The sequence below is a fragment of the Limanda limanda genome, chromosome 10 (assembly GCF_963576545.1).
Source record: "Limanda limanda chromosome 10, fLimLim1.1, whole genome shotgun sequence".
Classification (NCBI taxonomy): Eukaryota; Metazoa; Chordata; class Actinopteri; order Pleuronectiformes; family Pleuronectidae; genus Limanda; species Limanda limanda.
This window is the reverse complement of record NC_083645.1, coordinates 1,114,258-1,124,037: the sequence shown is the minus strand read 5'-3', so window position 1 is coordinate 1,124,037 and position 9,780 is coordinate 1,114,258. Positions and strand designations below refer to the sequence as shown.

The 9,780-nt window shown below is 42.2% G+C and overlaps 1 pseudogene; it reads left to right on the top strand.

Annotated features, from left to right (window-relative positions):
• Positions 1-632: 632 nt before the first annotated feature.
• On the top strand, positions 633-9,469 carry LOC133012203 (uncharacterized; annotated as a pseudogene).
• Positions 9,470-9,780: the final 311 nt, after the last annotated feature.

Below are 9,780 nucleotides of genomic sequence, written 5' to 3'. Positions count from 1 at the left end.
GAGTCCATCATAGCACCCTCTAGTCGTTGATTTTGTGTGTCATAAAACTCTAGAAAGTTATGTATTCCCCGACACAAAACTACTTCTATTTTTATTATTTATCTATATTGTATTTTTTAAATGCTATCAAGACATGGTATTAGGTTTCCTGCACTTTAGATGCAAGCCAATCCTCAACGTTTAATAAAATCCCTTTTTTTCTCAACAATTTTGTAAAGACTGATTAATTTAGCATGACTAATGTTTAATCACCAACATTCCCAGGGATATTAATCCTTTGCGAATGTGATAGCTGACAGTGTCAGCCTCACTCCCTGTGGGAGCGAGAAATCTACCTTATCACAGTATTTATTTGTGCTCATGGTGCAAAACAGCAATATCTCTCCAGTGTCTACATTTTTGATGGTCGTGATGGTTACATGTTAATTATGTCAGATGTGGATGCTGGAAGATATGGTATATCAAAATATGTGTCAGTTTCCCAACATTATTGGTCTGTGTGATGATATGGTTTTCTTCCAATTTCTAAAAGTTATTCATATTTCTCCCTCTCCAACCTTCACCATTTATATTATCCAAATCTCCCTCTGTGTGACCAGTGATGGGGTCTGGTTTCTGCTGATTCATAGTCGATGGGGCTGAGACAGCAAGGCCAGGTAAGAGCGACTGTCAGAGGAGATAAAGATTAATTTACTTCCAAAAGCAGGTAGAGATAAAAGCAGAAGTACATATACAATCTGTGCTTCCTATAGTTTGACAGCAGCTCAGTCAGTCATCCAGCTGGCTGGCGAAGAGGTGGAGTGAGAGTGGAGGGGGGTTACTCAGGGTTAAATGGAGCCAATCACAGACAGAAAAACAGCATTACACACCACATTAGGCATCATCTCACCACTCTCTCTCCCCCTTTCTCCCTTTCTCTCTCTCCCTCTCTCTAACTCTCTCCCCAGGTGTGCATCTTGCTGATAGTGTCGGCTGTATTTGCACATTCACTTGAAATTCTCCAGAACTAATAGATTCTACCAGATTCAACTAACTCAATACTGCTGATCTGCAGCTTATTACAGGCAAACAGCCAAGTAGCCAATCATTCAACCAACCAGTCAACCAAGGGACTGAACTGCAAACATAATATGGATATGAGGTCTGCATCTGGACTAGAATCAATAAAGTCAATCCTTTATTATTGTTTTACGATAACTGAGGCAATGCAGAAAGCTTAATAACATCTCCTGGATGACTGACTGCTGCATGGCAAATATACTCAACATTAACACAATGTATTAATATTGTATACTGTTGTTGTCTGATAAAGATACGACTCACTTGCACTATGTAGAAGGACAAAAATATTGTGAAGATCAGCATGCAATCCATTTACTTTGTTATAAAATTAAAAAAATTAATTTATTAATTAAATTCAAGTATTAACGACTCAGCACAATGTACTGGTGAAGAAAGGCAAGTTTATTTGTATAGTGCATTTAAACTACAAGGCTATTTGAAGTGCTTTGCATTGGATATATAAAGGTAATGTGACAAATAAAAGCAACATAAAAGAGTAAAAAAATAAACATGAAAGACATTTAAAAAATCTGATGGAAAATTAGAAAAGGAAATAAAGAAATTATATAATAAGAAATAAAAGAGTAAAATTAAAAGTGCAGTACAATAAATTAGTCATTGCTTGATTATGTCAAATGCTGTCACCGACAGCAGTTTTCAGCATCAATTTAGAGTTAAGAGTTTATAATTGCAGAAGACCTGCAGTTCTGTGGGAGTTTGTTTCACATATGTGGTGCGTAAAAACTGAATACTGACTCTGGGGACGGATAAGAGACCTGTGGGGCCTGGGTGATTTATATAGTAGCAGCAGATGAGAAATGTATTATGGTCCTCAAAATGTTCAGTGCTTTATAAAGGAATCTCAGTATTTTGATGTCAATTATTTGACAGACATGCAGCTTTGGAACTGTAGGGATACAATCCACGGTCTTAGTGTGAGTAAGGAATTGGGCAGCAGCATTTTGGATGACATACAGCCGTCTGATTGATTTTCAGAGAACTGTAAACACAGCATTACAGTAGTCAAGTCAATTGAAAATGAGTTATGACTACATCAAAGTTCCTGGCTTGGGTTCCTGGCTTTTTTACATTTCTGAGTGCTAACTCTTACGCTTGTGTCATACTGGTGTGTTGGTCACGGAACGCCTGGCTTTTCATTTCTGCGTCCATGTTATCAGATCAGAGCTTCCACACTGCCTGTGTGAGCAACATGGTTCAGGCGCGATTCAGCAGCGTGAGCGGTGCTGCTCTTCTCGAGATTTGAGGTATTGCCTGTTTTCTCTGTGTACTGCACACATTTCACAGCAGAATGGGCAGTACAATTATATTATATATCAGCATAGTTTCAATGTTGATCTGTTCACTGCAGCAACAGGGCCTATTGAAAAAGGTACTACTCACGTATATGCCCCTCTGTCTGGTCTCCTGAATTCAATTGCATTACGAAAAGAGTCTGAAGTTGAAATGTGGTGGAAATTTAAAGTGGAGGTCTTTTCCTTCAATGGCGCAAGCATGGACTTCAAACATCCGTGTTTGAAGTCTAGCTGCAGGAGAGAGGTGTGGAGGTGGCCCAGGAGATCAGCACCATTTGAGTTGATCAGTACAGCTCTTTTTAATGCAGAAGTGTGCTTGACGAAAGCCAGGGGGATAGACAGTGCAAGTCATTATTGAATTATTTTATACTCATAATAAGGTGTGCTGAGTAATATAGTGGCAACAAGAACTGTCACAGTTTCCTGAATAAAATCATAACATATATTGCCAGTATGTTTGATCATGGACCAGCATCTCAAAACTTTAAGTGTTTTTCTTTCAATCTTCACTACTCTATTTATTTGTATTCATACTTAATATCACTTTTCAAATGTTTTTTTACCATGTCAAATGATGAGCCTGACCGTAAGTACCACTGTGTGCACAGTTTTATTTATTTTGATCTTTTGAATACTTTATCCAACTTCATCAAATGATTTGACCGTATCCAACTCTAGAAAGGCTTTTTTAGAATTTTAGCAACAACATTTTGATGTCAGTCCATTCGTAATCTATATAGTTTATGCTTTTCGGGTCACGGCAGGGCTGCAGCCAGTCACTTAACCACTCCCCACCTGTTGTAAGCATTTTAAGTGTAAATAGAAACAAATACACCTTTATAGGTGGCTGAAAAAGCATGTCTCCCCTCTGGTTCAGTCAGTTAGTGGCCTTCTCAGGGTACAAAGGTCCTGGGTTTAAATCCTTGAGGTGTCCAAGTCTTGCTTGCCAACATGCCAGTATGTAATATCCAAATTATCGTATTCAGCTTGCAGCCATACTTTACATTTCGATATTGAGCCTTTTATCTGAACGAGAACATCAATGTATTCAACACATAAATGGTGGGGTGTCACACAAACACTAAAGGAGTTTTGTCTAGATTCCAGGTTCAAAACCATAAGTGAGCAGCATATTGGCATTTACTTTGGGTAAAACCTGTATGAATCTATGCTAGAGGGCCAAATGGCATTGGCCTTGTGATGAATAAGCCTTAAAACATTCCAGCTCCTCACACTCAGTCAGTAATTGCAGAACATTTAAGCTATGACAAAGCTGACAGGAAGACACAAACAGGGGGCTATATCTCAAAATTGCTCACTGGGTCCTAATTGTACCTGTGTTTACTTGACTTGGCATCTGGCTCCTATATTTGTCAGGGAAAGATGGCCAAATGCAGGTGCAGTGCATTGGTAACCATTGCGACCACTTAACCTTCCTTTTTTATAAAGCTTATAGTTAGAGCTAATTTGTGCGATGTTCCAAATTTGATTAAATGGCAAAAACCCCTGATGATGCTAAGACGCACAGGGAATTTATGACACAAGACACACGGAGCTTCTCTTTCCTGCTTCTCCTTCCTTTTCTCCATATTTATCACATCAAGATAATTCTTATCTCATCAGTACATGTTACTAACTTGACCCCTTTTCCCGGAGTTTCTGTGCCTTAGCGCCCGCGGATGCAGGGCCACAGCTGTGGCCGCACCATGGATTATGATTGTGGATCGCGTGTCGGAGGTCGCAATGGTGGATCCAGTTCGGTGGATTCTGTATCGTGCCAGCTGATCGTCGTTGTAATGGAGGATCCTTTGTCGCGTAGGCATCGGATGATGAGGGACCACGACCGAGGCGGCAGCTGATAATGGATTCTAACTGGCGGCGGTGGACAATGACTGTGGATTATAGTGGATCCCATCCTGATGCTGGATCGTGGTCTTGCTGCTGGCCAGAGACTGTGATTGCAGCGGGACTGCCTGACACATAGTATTGAAAAATGTTTAGCCTAATGGATGCTGCTAAAAATCCTGATGTTTTCTTACACCTGACATCTATTGCACTTCTGTCCGTCCTGAGAGAGGGATCCCTCACATGTGGCTCTCTCTGAGGTTTCTACATATTTTTACCTGTGAAAAGGGTTTTTAGTAGTTTTTCCTTACTCTTGTTGAGGGTTAAGGACAGAGGATGTCACACAATGTTAAAGCCCCATGAGACGAATTGTTATTTGTGAATGGGGGCTATACAAATAAAACTTGATTGATTGATTGATTGATTAACATTACATAAACATTCTAAATGCAATGGTACTTCTTTTCTCACATGTAGCCGTTATTTTATTATAATTATTTGTATTGTTATTATTATTAGCTGTATTTAACGAGATTACAAATCCCTTATACAAGGGAGACCTGGCCAAGAATAGCGGAAACACAGTTTCAACAGCAAAAACTAACATGAGTGTAACTAGATCCATTCAATTAGCCTTTTCTGTTACTCTCACGTCCGACATGATCTCCACATAGTGGTTTCTTTAGCTTCAATCTTTTTTCAGTCTCACAATTAGCTTCTATAAATCCTCAATAGTACCTACCGTTCATAGTTCACTGTTAGCATTTTTGATAATTTTTAGTGTCTGTAAATAGCGTGGTTAACACGGGCAAGGCCCGTTTTTTAAGACAATGAAGTCCATTCAGAGTTTTAATCGCATCTCTGGTAGAAAATGCCTGCCACACACCAACCAGTCAATCGCGTATATCTCGACAGTCTTCACTGTAAATCCCCGTAACTCTCTGGACACACAGGCTGCGCCGCAGATCAGCTCTGTGTCCGTTGTTCACACTGACAGTATGTCCGCTACTGGCGGCAGAACAGCTGGTTTATATACTGCATTTCCTTGAATACAAGTTGGATACCCAGTTAGATCAAATTAATGGTTTCAGAAAGTGTAACGCTGAATGCTTTTACTTTGAAACAGGTTCGGTAAGTGCCATTCCATCTATATATTTAAACTTGTACATTGAGCCTTTAACAGAAATTGCATAAATAATGAATATGACCCCCCAAAGTGTTTCTTTTGGAAGATAGGTCTACTCAGCTCACGAATAAAAACTGATCTTGGGCTTGAAAGGGTTGGCGATCACTGCTCTAGACCGATGGTGACAGTGAACCCTCACCTTGCAAATGAAAAGCAAAAGGGACTGAGAAAATCTCTGCAGAGCTGCCCTCTCTCCATAAACAGCATTTTGACTTCTGGAGTATCATACTTATGGACTTCTTGGATTCAGGCAAAGTATATTCTTTATTAAGCTTCTCTGCTAGATTACTATTGTATCTGCTGTTTTAGGTTAACTAGATTGATAGTTTGAACTGTTTGACCTTACCTTGAATTGTATGAGATAGGAGCCTGTTTGTTTATTGCTTTTGTTTACTGTTTATAGTTTCACTCAAGTGATTGAGAGTTAAAAAGGAACCAGCTAAAGTTAAAATGCTTGATTTGTTATTCCAATTCTGTTAAAGACTAAGTTCTATTTTACTTTCTAACTTTTGAGGTTAATAAACTTGGTCCAGAAACAGTCTGTGGCAAATAAGGAGTTTTGGGAAACTCACTGAATAAAGTGACAAGTTCCTCTTGTTGTTGAATTGGCCCATTACTGGCCCATTAGACCAGGTGCCTGATTGCCTCCTGAGCAGGGGGAGTGGTCAGCCCAGCTGTAGCCAACTATCGTCAACTCTGGTTTAAAACCAGGAAGTGTTTGGAGCGTCAGCTTCAGCGTCTGTGAAATCAATCAAGTTTTATTTGTATAGCCCACATTCACAAATAACAATTCGTCTCATAGGGCTTTAACATTGTGTGACATCCTCTGTCCTTAACCCTCAACAAGAGTAAGGAAAAACTATTAAAAACCCTTTTCACAGGTAAAAATATGTAGAAACCTCAGAGAGAGCCACATGTGAGGGATCCCTCTCTCAGGACGGACAGAAGTGCAATAGATGTCAGGTGTAAGAAAACATCATCAGGATTTTTAGCAGCATCGATAGGGGTAAACATTTTTCAATACTATGTGTCAGGCAGTCCCGCTGCAATCACAGTCTCTGGCCAGCAGCCAGCAAGACCACGATCCAGCATCAAGATCATGAAAGAGTCATCGTAGTCTTCGGGGGAGGCTGAGTACTGTTTCCTTTTTATTTTTGAATGTGTAGACTTTCCGTGCGCATTACTACTCGTAGATACTATAGTCCTTGCACTTGTTCACACCAACACTGTAACCTTTCCTCTCTTATCTATCCCACCCGTTCCACACATACTCAACACCTTGTCACAGGGGGCCTCTGGAACTGCCAGTCAGCTACCCGCAAGACAGACTTCGTCTCTGGCTTTGCTACACAGCAATCGCTGGACTTCCTTGCTCTCACTGAGACCTGGATCACACCGGACAACACATCCACCCCAGCTGCTCACTCCTCTGCCTTCTCTTTCACCCACACGCCCAGACCCAATGGTAGGGGAGGGGGTACAGGTTTACTCATCTCCCGCAAATGGAGTTTCTCTCTCTACTCGCTTCCGCTTTTTACCCCAACGTCTTTTGAATTTCATGCTGTGACAGTTACTCATCCGGTACAATTAACTATCATTGTTCTCTACCATCCACCAGGTTCTCTAGGAGATTTTCTGGAGGAATTAGACGTCCTCCTGTCAAACCTCCCAGAAAATGGCCCTGCACTTATCCTCCTGGGTGACTTTAACATCCACACAGAGAATTCCTCTGACCTATTACTTTTACAGTCTTCTTTTGCTCTCTCACTCAGTCCTTCCCCTCCTACTCACAAAGCCGGTAACCACCTTGACTTTATTTTCACCAGAAACTGTTCAACATCTAACCTCACTGTAACCCCACTTCATGTCTCCGACCACTATCTCTTACACTCTCCCACTATCTCAAACTGACAACCCTACCACATCAACAGAGTCTGTACCTGTCCGTCGCAACATTCGTTCCCTCTCTCCTGCCTTGCTAGCCTCCTCTGTTTTATCAGCCCTCCCTTCCACTGACTCCTTCTCACTCATGCATCCTAACTCTGCCACAGACATTCTCCTTTTTACTCTGTCCTCCTCTCTTGACTCTCTCTGTCCTCTCACGTCACGACAGGTCCGCAAGTCCTCCCCAGCTCCGTGGCTGTCTGACTCGATGCGTGCCGACAGTGCCACTATGCAAGCATCAGAAAGGAAATGGCGGAAATCGAAATACCCGGAGGATCTGCTCGCTTACCAGTCTCTTCTCTCCTCTTTTTCTGCCTCTATTTCTGCAGCCAAAATCACTTTTTACCAAACTGCAATTCAATCCTCATTTTCTAACCCCAAAAAACTCTTCTCCATCTTTTCCAACCTCCTTGACCCCCCGAGTCCCCCTCCTCCTTCCTCCCTTCTACCATGCCACTTTGTCAACTACTTTACACAAAAGATAGATGACATACGCTCTTCATTTTCTGATCCTCCTTCTATAACTTCATTTCCAACATCTTCATCTTTGTCCCGTTCGCTTTCCTCTTTCCCCCCTCTGTCTCCCAATGAAGTTCTTACCTTGGTAACCTCTGCCCGCCCGACCACCTTGACCCCATCCCCTCTCACATTCTCCAGTCTATCGCTCCTGACCTTCTTCCTTTTCTCACCCATCTTATCAACACTTCCCTATCTACTGGCTGTTTCCCAAATTCTCTGAAGGAGGCAAGAGTAAATCCTCTCCTGAAGAAACCCACCCTTTACCCGTCTGCAGTAAATAACTACAGACCTGTCTTTTCTTCCCTTTGTTTCCAAAACTCTCGAGCGTGCTATCTTTAATCAACTCTCCTCCCATCTTAACCACAATAACCTTCTTGACCCTCACCAGTCTGGTTTCAAGGCAGGTCACTCAACTGAGACTGCCCTCCTTGCTGTCTCTGAGCAACTTCACACTGCTAGAGAAGGCTCTCTCTCCTCTGTCCTTATCCTTCTAGACCTCTCTGCTGCATTTGACACAGTGAACCACCAGATCCTTATTTCCTGCCTACAGGACCTGGGTGTCTCATGCTCTGCTCTCTCCCTGCTCTCATCCTACCTCAACGACCGCACTTATCGGGTTACTTGGAGAGGATCTGTGTCTGAACCTTGTCCTCTCACTACTGGGGTCCCTCAAGGTTCTGTCCTGGGTCCTCTCCTCTTCTCTCTGTACACCAACTCTCTCGGCTCTGTCATTCACTCTCATGGCTTTTCCCACCATAGCTATGCTGATGACACCCAAGTAATCCTCTCTTTTCCCCGATCTGAAACACAGGAAGCAGCACGAATCTCTGCCTGACTGACATCTCTCAGTGGATGACCGCACACCACCTGAAAATTAACCTTGACAAGACTGAACTACTCTTCCTTCCAGGGAAAGACTCTCCCACCTACGACCTGACTATTAACTTTGACAACTCAGTGTTAACCCCCACTCAGACCGCTAGGAACCTGGGTGTGACACTCGACAGCCAACTCTCCCTGACTGACAACATTACTGCAACAACACGTTCCTGTAGATTCATGCTGTACAACATCCGGAGAATACGTCCCCTTCTCACTCAGAAGGCAGTGCGGGTCTGGTCCAGACTCTGGTCATCTCACGCCTAGACTACTGTAACTCCCTCCTGGCAGGTCTACCTGCTAGTGCCATCCGACCTTTGCAGCTCATCCAAAATGCAGCAGCTCGACTGGTTTTTAACCAACCCAAATTCTCTCACACTACTCCGCTCCTCCGCTCCCTTCACTGGTTACCAGTGGCTGCCCGCATCCGCCTCAAAACAAAACATTGGTACTTGCGTACCGTGCTGTGAAAGGATCCGGTCCAGTCTACATCCAGGACATGGTCAAACTTTACACCCCAGCCCGTTTACTCCGCTCTGCTTCGGCCAATCGGCTCGTTGCTCCTTCACTGCGAGCTAAACACTCATCAAAATCATGACTGTTTCCTGTTCTGGCTCCTAAATGGTGGAATGAGCTCCCCATCGACATCCGGACATCAGAAAGTTTACACATCTTCCGCCGCAAACTAAAAACATACCTCTTCAGACTATACCTTGAATAAAAAAGAAAGAAAAAAAAAAAAAGAACAATTTTTGAAACTAACAATTTAGTAGCATTTAAATGGCACTTACTTATAGCATTTTGTAGTTTTGCTTTATTTTTGAAGAACTTGTACTTTCTTGATTCTTGTTGTTCTTGGTTTGTACCCTCTGGGTTGAATGCACTTATTGTAAGTCGCTTTGGATAAAAGCGTCAGCTAAATGAACTGTAATGTAATGTAACTGTAATGTAAACATGATTGTGGTTTTTTCATACCTAGGCTAACTGTCAGACTCTAAAAACAAGCAAAAAAAATATAAATGAACTCATATG